Source organism: Chiloscyllium punctatum, chromosome 40 (genome assembly GCF_047496795.1).
Source record: "Chiloscyllium punctatum isolate Juve2018m chromosome 40, sChiPun1.3, whole genome shotgun sequence".
Lineage (NCBI taxonomy): Eukaryota > Metazoa > Chordata > Chondrichthyes > Orectolobiformes > Hemiscylliidae > Chiloscyllium > Chiloscyllium punctatum.
Genome location: NC_092778.1, coordinates 21,614,296 through 21,624,272, shown reverse-complemented (window position 1 = coordinate 21,624,272; position 9,977 = coordinate 21,614,296).

Below are 9,977 nucleotides of genomic sequence, written 5' to 3'. Positions count from 1 at the left end.
AGCATCCTACCCAGATCCAACCCCTCTACACTATTTCTGTAACCATGCATTTCCCATAGCTAATTTACCTAGCCTGCACACCTGAGGCAATTTAACATAGCCAATCCACCTAACTTGTACATCTTTGACAGTAGGAGGTAACCCAAGCAGACATGGGGAGAATGTGCAAACTCCACACAGACAGTCACCCATGGGTGGAATCAAATGCAGGTCCCTGGCAGCAGTACTAACCACTGAACCATTTTGTCATTTTAGATTTTGTATTGGATTAAAATTTCACTATCTACCATAGTCCTATGTCATTAGAGTCTACTATATCTCTGAATGGTACGTATTGTAGCATTTAGTTTTGGTATGTAATAAATAGTATGATAAAATTGCCTAAATTGTCTTCTCAGCAATGAGTCACAGAATTCTTATTCTGTGGAGGACATTTGGCCCAGTGTATCTGCAATGGCTCTCTGAGCATTTTGTTTAGTGCCAATCTCCTGCCATTTCCCCCAACCCTCCACATTATTTGACTAGAAACAACCATCTAATACCATCTTGAATTCCCCATCAATCTGCCTGCACCACACTTTCAGAGACAGCACTGCATCCCGCTAAATACTCACTGTATGGAAACATTGTTTCTCACCTCACATTTGCTTTTTTTCTATTGAGAATTGGTTTTACCCAGCTCTGAATTGTTTTTGCATCATTACCAAATGACCTGTCTACATTTGCTTCTTTAAAAAAAACACTTTAATCTGTGTCACCTCTTGTTCCTTTTGTGAGCAAGTACAGTTTCTCTCAGTCCACTCTGCCCACACCCATTATGATTTTTAGAACTTCTATTAAATCTCTGCTTAGCTGCCTTCTCTCCAAGGAAACAGCATTTTCAACCTGTCCTCAAAACTGGAGTATCTCATCCCTGAAAACATTCTTGTAAATCTCTTCTGCACTGTCTCAAATGCATTCCCATCCTTCCTAACAATGTACAATACTTCAATTGAGGTCTAACTGGTGTCTCATAACTGGTGTCTCCCTTTTACTCTTGTGATAAAAGTATGAAGTGTCAGAGGAACTCAGTAGATTGGTCAGTATCTGTGCAGAGAGAAACAGAATCAATATTTTGAGTTTAATATGACTTCCTCCAAACAGTTCTGAAAAAGACATGTCAAATTGGAAATGTTAACTGTATTTCTTTGTCCACAGATGCTGCCAGAACTGCTGAATTTCTCCAGTATTTTGTGGTCTTATTTCAGATCTCCAGTATCTGCAGTACCTCGCTTTTCTCTCCTTGCTTTTGTGATCTATACTTCTCTTAATGAATACTGTGTGTTCTCTTAAAACTCTCTCTATCCGTCCTATAACCTTTCATGACATATGCCCGTATACATCTAGGTCTTTCTGCTCCTGTACACCATTAGGATAGCACCCTTTACTTTGTGCTCCCTGCCACTTCTCACATTTCTCCCCAGTGCAGTTCACCTGCCTCCAATATGTCCACTCCAATATGCGACTGGGAGGATTATGCAGTAAATCAGCATTGCTTTAAAGCAACTGGAAGGAGTATGCATATAAGAATCTTTAAAGAAAGTGGCCGCAAAGATATTGGAGGGATTGGTCAAAAAATTCCAGAACACACTGGATTCCAGGGGGATACCAATGGATTGGAATAGTGCTAAAGCCATGGTCCTGTGCAAAAAGGGAGGAAGTCAGAAAGCAAGAAAACTATCAGCCAGCTAGCCTAACATCTGTCATTGGGCAATACTAGAGTCTGTTATTAAAAAAGAATTAGCAGGGCGGTTAGAAAAACTTAACACAATCAAAGAAAATCAGCAGGTGTTGTGAAAGGGAAAACATGTTTTGCAGACTCTCTAGAGTTTGTTGAAGATATAACAAACAGAGTTAACAAAGCGAAATAGCAGATGAGGTGTATTCAGATGTTCAGAAAGCATTTGATGAAGTGCCACATAAAGGTTATTGCATAGGATTGGAGCCCACTGCATTGGGGGTAATGTATTAGCATTGATTAGGGATTGGAGAACACACAGAAGACAGAGTCAGATTCAGATTGAAAAAAATATAACTGGTAGAGTGCCACATTAAGGGTAACTGGACCCAAAATACTGACTCTGCTCTCTCTCCACAGATGCTGAGTTTCTCCAGCAATTTGTGTTTTTGGTTCAGTCATCCAGAATCTTCAGTTCTTTGTTTTATTATATTGGGTGTCACAAGCCTCAAATATTTATCATCTATATTAATGACTTGGAGGTGGGGACAAAGTGTAATATTTCCAACTTTGCTGAGGATACAAAAATAGTGAGTTTGCATGTTGTGGTGAGGACGTAAGGAAATTGCAAGGGGATACAGATAGGCCAAAGGCAGGCAAATAGAGTTTAACGTAGGAAACTCGTGAGGTCATACACTTTGATTGGAAGAATCAAAAAGCAGACTTTTATTAAAATGGAGACTCTAAATAAGTGCATTACAGAGAGATTTGGATGTTATTGTGCAAGAATCACAAATATCAGTGCACAAATGCAGCAAGTATTTAAGGGGGCAAATTGAATTTTGGACTTTATTGCTGGAAGGTTGGAGTTTAAAAACAGGGAAGTCTTGTTACAACTGTACAGGGTGTTAGTGAGACCATAGCTGGAGTACAGCATACACTCTTGTATCTAAACAAGGATAAACTGGCATAGGAAGCAATTTAAAAGAGATTTACTTGGCTGATTTCTTGGATGAAGTTGACTTATAAAGAACAGCAAAACAGCTTTGCCTTTATTTATTTGAGGTTCAAAGAATGAGAGGTGAGCTTATTGAAACACACACGATTCTGACAGGGCTTAACATGGTAAATGTTTAGAAGATTGATCCAGTAGATGGTAAATCTCCATTTAATTCTGTTTAATGTTGAAATCAAGTCTTTTGTTTGTTCACTCATGAGGCGTGAACATTGCTAGCTGGGCCAGCATTTACTGCCCATCCCTAATTACCCTTGAGAAGGTGGTGTTGAGCTGCCTTCTTGAATTTCTGTAGCCCCTTTCTGTTGGTTGACCCACAGTGTCCTTAGGACAGGAATTCCAGGGTTTTGACCCAGTGAAAGTGAATGAACAGTGATATATTTCCAATCATGATGGTGAGTGGCTTGGAGGGGAACTTGCAGGGCATGGTGTTCCCGTGTATCTTCTCCCCTGTCCTTCTAGATGGAAGTGGTTGTGGGATTGGAAGATGTTGTCTGATGATACTTGATGAACTCCTGCAGTGCCTCTTATAGATGATACATATTGCTGCTACTGAGCATCATTGGTTGAGGGTGTGGATGGAGTTTCAATCTAGTATGCTGCTTTGTTCTGAATGGTGTCAAACTTCTTGAGTGTTGTTGGAGCTGCACTCATTCGGATCAGTGGGGAATACTCTGTCACACTCCTGATTTGTGCCTTTGAGGAGTCAGCACTGCGGTATTTCTAGCCTCTAAATTGCTCTTGTAGCCATTTTATTTATAATGGCAAGTCCACTTTTATTTCTGATCAATGATAATCCATAGAATGTTGATAATGAGGGACTCAGTGATGATAACACCATTGAATATCAAGGAGGGGTGGTTCGTTTGTCTCATGTTGGCGATGGTCATTTCCTGGGCATTTGTGTGGTGTGAATATTACTTGTCACATGTCAGGCCAAGCCTGGATATTGTCCAGGCCTAGTTGCATTTGAACATGGAGTGCTTCAGAATCTCAAATGATGCTGAACATTTTGCAATCGTTGGTGAGCATTCCTACTTCCGATCTAATGATGGAGGGATTTGTATTAATATCAAAATTTCTCAAATTCCATCGTGCCATTCCATGAAATATCATCAAAAATCATCAAATGGATACTGGAAAAATTCTTTTTTTGATACCAATAGAACATAATGAGATTTGTTTTTAATTGAACACAACCTAATTTCAGCAAAATACCTTTCAATGGAAAATCCTATACTTTTGAGGCATCACGCATGTATTTAATTTCCATAGCATTCCTTCATCATCACATGCCTCTTTAGGTGGTTTCAGAAACATTTCTCCCTGAAAATATTCTTCCTGAAGAAGAGTGGGTTTTATGCCAATTGGTCTACAAACAAACTAAAAAGAGTCCAGAAGAAGAGCTAAAAAGAATTTCAGGATTACTTTTCCTGCTGGACATGTCTGGTCTAACACCTATATTGCTCAGTCATTCCTATATACCTTGAGCCAGTAATCTTGCTTTAGCTTTATAAAACCCACTCTGTCAAGGCCCACTCCAGGTTTGTGACAAGGCTGAGTGTCTCGTATCTATTAGAATAAACCCCAAGATCCTTCCAACTATCGAATCCCTTTAGTTTTCCCTCCTTGATTAGCTCTAGTTTATTGGCAGCCACCAAGGTTCACAGATATGAACATTTCTGTGCCTAATACTGTCTCCAATCCGAGCTGTGGCCCTCCTTTCATTGTGCAATCTATCCAAGGAATGACCTCTACTTAGATATCTTTCAGGACTAGCACTGTAAGATCTCTCTCTCGTGGTCAGCAACTCTTCCTCCACACGTGCTTGTTTTCTAATTCAGGAATCACTCTGAGAACAGCTATTTGAAATAAATTCCCCACAATGTCCTGAGGTTGCCATTGATCAGGAATGGAATTGGATTCGCTAGTAGCTACAAAAGCAGGTGAGTGGCTTAGTATAATGAGGCCAGTAATTGACAGTCATAAATCAGGAGTGTGATGGTTTTACTCCCTGCTTGCTTGGATGAGTGGAACTCATACAGCACTGAAGACACCATCCAGAACAAAGCAGCCCACTCAATTAGTATCATAGTGTCATAGAAATATACAGCACAGAAACAGATCCTTCACTCCAACGTATTCATGCTGACCAGATATCCTAAATTTATCTAGTCTCATTTGCCAGATATAGGCCCATATCCCTCCAAACCATTCCTGCTCAAGTATCCATCCAGATGTCTTTTAAATGTTGCAATTGTACCACCCACCACCACTTCCCCTGGCAGCTGATTGTGTACACACACCATCCTTCTCATAAAAAAGTTGCCCCTTAGGTCCCTTTTAAATCTTTCCCATCTTGCCCTAAACCTATGCCCTCTAGTTCTGGGCACCCCTCCCAACCCCAGGGAAAAGATCCTGTCTATTTACCATATATCAGCCTCTGATGCCCCAGAGAAAACAGCCCCAGCCTATTCAGCCTCTCCCTGTAGCTCAAACCCTCCAACCCTGGCAACATCCTTGTAAATCTTTGCTGAACCCCTTCAAGTTTCGCAACATCTTTCCTATAAGAGGGAGACCAGAATTGCACACAATTTTCCAAAAGTGGCCTTACCAATGTCCTGACAGCTGCAGCATTACCTCCCAACTCCTGTACTCAATACTCTGACCAATAAAGGAAAGCATACCAAACTCTGCCTTCACTATCCTATCTACCTGAGACTCCACTTTCAAGGAAATATGAACCTGCCCTCCAAGGTCTCTTTGTTCAGCAACATTCCCCAGGACCTTACCATTAAGTTTATAAGTCCTGTCCTGATTTGCCTTTCCAAATGCAGCACCTCACACTTATCTAAATTAAACTCCATCTGTCATTCCTCGGCCAATTGGCCCATCTGATCCTGTAGTACTCTGAGGTAACCTTCTTCGCTGTCCACTACACCTCCAATTTTGGTATCATCTGCAAACTTACTAAAAACACCTCCAAATCATTTATATAAATGACAAAAAGCAGTGGACACAGCACTGATCCTTGTGGCACTCCACTAGTCACAGGCCTCCATTCTGAAAAGCAACCCTCCACCACCATCGTCTGTCTTCTACCTTCAAGCCAGTTCTGTACCAAATGGCTAGTTCTCCTTGTATTCCATGAGATCTAACCTTGCTAACCAGTCTCCCATGGAGAACCTTGTTGAACACCTTACTGAAGTCCATATTGATCAGGTTCATCAATCCTCTTTGTTACTTCTTCAAAAAACCCAATCAAGTTAGTAAGACATGATTTTCCATGCACAAAGCCATATTGACTATCCCTAATCAGTCCTTGCCTATCCAAGTACATATTGATCTGTCCCTACAGGATTCCCTCCAAAACCTTGCCCTCTGCCGATGTCAGGCTCACTGGTATACAGTTCCATTGCTCTTTCTTAAATAAATCACCTTTCTTAAATAGTGGCATCACATTAGCAAACCTTCAGTCTTCCGGCACCTCATTTGTGACTATCGATTATCCAAATATCTCAGCAAGGGGCCCAGCGATCATTTCTCTAGCTTTCTACAGAGCTGAGAGTTTAGTGTGGAAAAGGACATGGAAGATATAGAATGTGGGGAAATAGATGGTGACATCTTGAAAAATGTCCATATTACAGAGAAGGAGATGCTGGATATCTTAAAATGCATAAAGGTGGATAAATCCCCAGGACCTGATCAGGTATCACACCCACAACTTCCTCCATCATTAACCCACAGTAGCAACAGTGTATACCATCTACAAGTCAGGCAGCATCCGAGGAGCAGGAGAATCAGTGTTTTGGATATATGCCCGAAACACGACTCTCCTGTTTTTCGGATGCTGCCTGACCTGCTGTGCTTTTCTAGCACCACACTCTCGACTCTGATCTCCAGCATCTGCATTCCTTACTTTCCCCAATAAAATCTACAAGATACACTGCAGAAATTCACCAAAGCTTTTTAAACAGCACCTCGCTAACCCATTACCACTTGCATCAAAAGGGCAACAGATACATGGGAGCACCACCATGTGCAAGTTCCTATTCAAGCCATGCATCGTTCTGACTTACATTGCTGCTCCTTTAGTATCACTGGGTCAACATTTTGGACTGCCCCCAACAGCATTGTGGGTGCGCCAACACCAAATCAACGGTGCAGTTTCAAGAAAGCAGCTTCTTAATGACAGTTAGGAATGAGCAATAAATGCTGGCCCAGCCAGAGAAGTCGACATTCAGCCACACCACCCCCCCCCCCCCCCCCCACCCCTGAAAATTCAACAAAATGGAGCCTGTTTCAGTCAGAATTGGGGAACAATGATCATAATATCAGCAGGATTTGGAAAAGACTAAGGTACAACCAAGCATAAAAATACTTCACCAGAGAAACCCAACTTCCATCAGTCAAAAGGCTTTGGCAGAGTATAATTAATACATGATCAGCAAAGCAATATTTGAACAAAAGAGATCCTCAGCACTTTGTGTACAGAGTAGAAACATTTCTATGAGGTGCAAAGGAAGCTAGATGTCCTGGATGACAAAAGATGTAGAGATTAAAATGAGACAGAAAAGAAGAACTGACAGGCGGAAGGTTCACAGTGCACTCGAGAAGCTGAATGTAGAATGCAGGATGATTCCCGTATCTGCAGGTCCGGTTACCGCGGTTTCAGTTACCCCTGGTTTACTACGGCCCGAACATATACAAGGGAACATTCTTGATCCAGAGACCAGGAGGCTGCTGGGAAGGTACATTTCCCATTTAAATGAATAGGTTCACTCCTATCCGCAGTTTTATGTGTCCAAGGTAGGCCTTGGAATGCATCCCCTGTGGGTACGGGGAACTACTGTACAGAGATCCAAAAACAGAGTGAGAGAGGTTAAGAGGAAGTTTGAGAGTAGAGTCATGGAGATGTATACACCGAAAGAGATCCTTCGGTCCAACTCGTCCATGCCGACCAGATATCCCAACCCAATCCAGTCCCACCTGCTAGCACCTGGCCCATATCCCTCCAAACCCTTCCTATTCATATACCCGTCCAGATGCCTTTTAAATAATGCAATCATACTAGCATCCACCACTTCCTCTGGCAGCTCATTCCATAGTTGCTAACATAAAACAGAACCAAAAATTGTTTAACAATTACGTACTTTGTAAAAGTGCAGCGAAAGGAAGGGTAAGGTTAATTATGGTACTAAAAGGAGGTAGGATTGTGGAGACAGGAAGCATAACTCAGCTACTCAATAAATACTTTGCAGCCCTTTCCACCAGAATTGGAGTTGCTACAAATAAACAGGAAAGGAGTAGTACAATAACGTATACAAACATTTCTTTTACATTTTAACCAATATATGGATATTGGATAGGATAAAGATGGAGAGAGGAACTGCTGGAAATGTTGACACCACTCAAAATAGAAAAAGCACGCATTTTGGTTGGGTTACACCCTTCACTGCTAAGAAGAAAGTGTGAAAATTGGGGAACTCTGGCCACGATCCCCCAGTACTATTTGGATTTTTGGTGAGGAGCAGAGGATTATAAGTATTTTATGTTTGTTTTAAGAAAAGGGAGAGTGATAAAAACAGCAGTTCTGGGTCAGCAAGGCTGACACAGCAGTAGGGAAGTATTCAGAAAAGTAGGGGCTAATAGATTAGAATCTGCACAACAACTACTTATATTTAAATAGCATATAGTTGCCCCTTAGGTCTCTTTTATACCTTTCCCCTCTCACCCTAAACCTATGCCCTCTTGTTCTGGACTCCCCGACCCCAAGGAAAAGACTTTGTCTATTTATCCTATCCATGCCCATCATAATTTTGTAAACCTCTCTAAGGTCACCCCTCAACCTCCAACACTCCAATGAAAACAGCCCCAGCCTGTTCAGCCTCTCCCTAGAGCTCAAATCCTCCAACCCTGGCAACAATCTTATAAATCTTTTCTGAACCCTTTCAAATTTCACAACATCTTTTCGATAGGAAGGAAACCAGAATTGCACACAGTATTCCTACAGTGGCCTAACCAATGTTCTGTACAGCCGCAACATGACCTCTCAACTCCTGTACTCAATACTCTGACTGATAAAGGAAAGCATACCAAATGCCTTCTTCACTATCCTATCTACCTGTGACTCCACTTTCAAGGAGCTATGAACCTGCACTCCAAGGTCTCTTTATTCAGCAGCACTCCCTAGGACCTTACCATTAAGTGTATAAGTCCTGCTAAGATTTGCTTTCCCAAAATGCAGCACCTCGCATTTATCTGAATTAAATTCCATCTGCCACTTCTCAGCCCATTGGCCCATCTGTTTTAATCTGAGGTAACCTTCTTCACTGTCCACTACACCTCCAAGTTTGGTGTCATCTGCAAACTTGCTAACTGTACCTCTTATGCTTGCACCGATCCTTGTGGCACTCCACTGGTCATAGGCCTCCAGTTTGAAAAACAACCCTCCACCACCACCCTCTGAATTGGCCATGCTAAATTGCCAGTAGTGTTAAGTGTAGGGGAATGGGTCTGGGTGGGTTGCACTTCGGCAGGTCAATGTGGACTTGTTGGGCCAAAGGGCCTGTTTCCACACTGTAAGTAATCTAATCTTCAACTTTGAGCCAGTTCTTTATCCAAATGGCTAGTTCTCCCTGTGTTCCATGAGATCTAACCTTGCTAATCAGTCTCCCATGAGGAACCTTGATGAATGCCTTACTGAAGTCCATGTAGATCACATCTACTGCTCTGCCCTCATCAATCTTCTTTGTTACTTCTTCAAAAAACTCAATCAAGTTTGTGAGACATGATTTCCCACGCGCAAAGCCATGTTGACTATCCCTAATCCGCCCTTGCCTTTCCAAATACATATACATCCTGTCCCTCAGGATTCTCTCCAACAACTTGTCCACCACTGAGGTCAGGCTCACTGGTCTATAATTCCCTGGCTTGCCCTTACCACATATGAAATGAGCTGCCAGAGGAAGTGGTGGAGGCTGGTACAGTTGCACCATTTAAAAGGCATCTGGATGGGTATATGAATAGGAAGGGTTTGGAGGGATATGGGCTGGGTGCCGGCAGGTGAGACTAGATTGGTTTGGGATATCTGGTCGGCATGGACGGGTTGGACCGAAGGATCTGTTTCCATGCTGTACATCTCTATGACTCTATAGGTAACATAATAAGGGATCTTATAAGTCAAAAGCCAATATCTTTCACTAACTTAATTGAGACAAATGATTTGCATACTTGAACAATCCA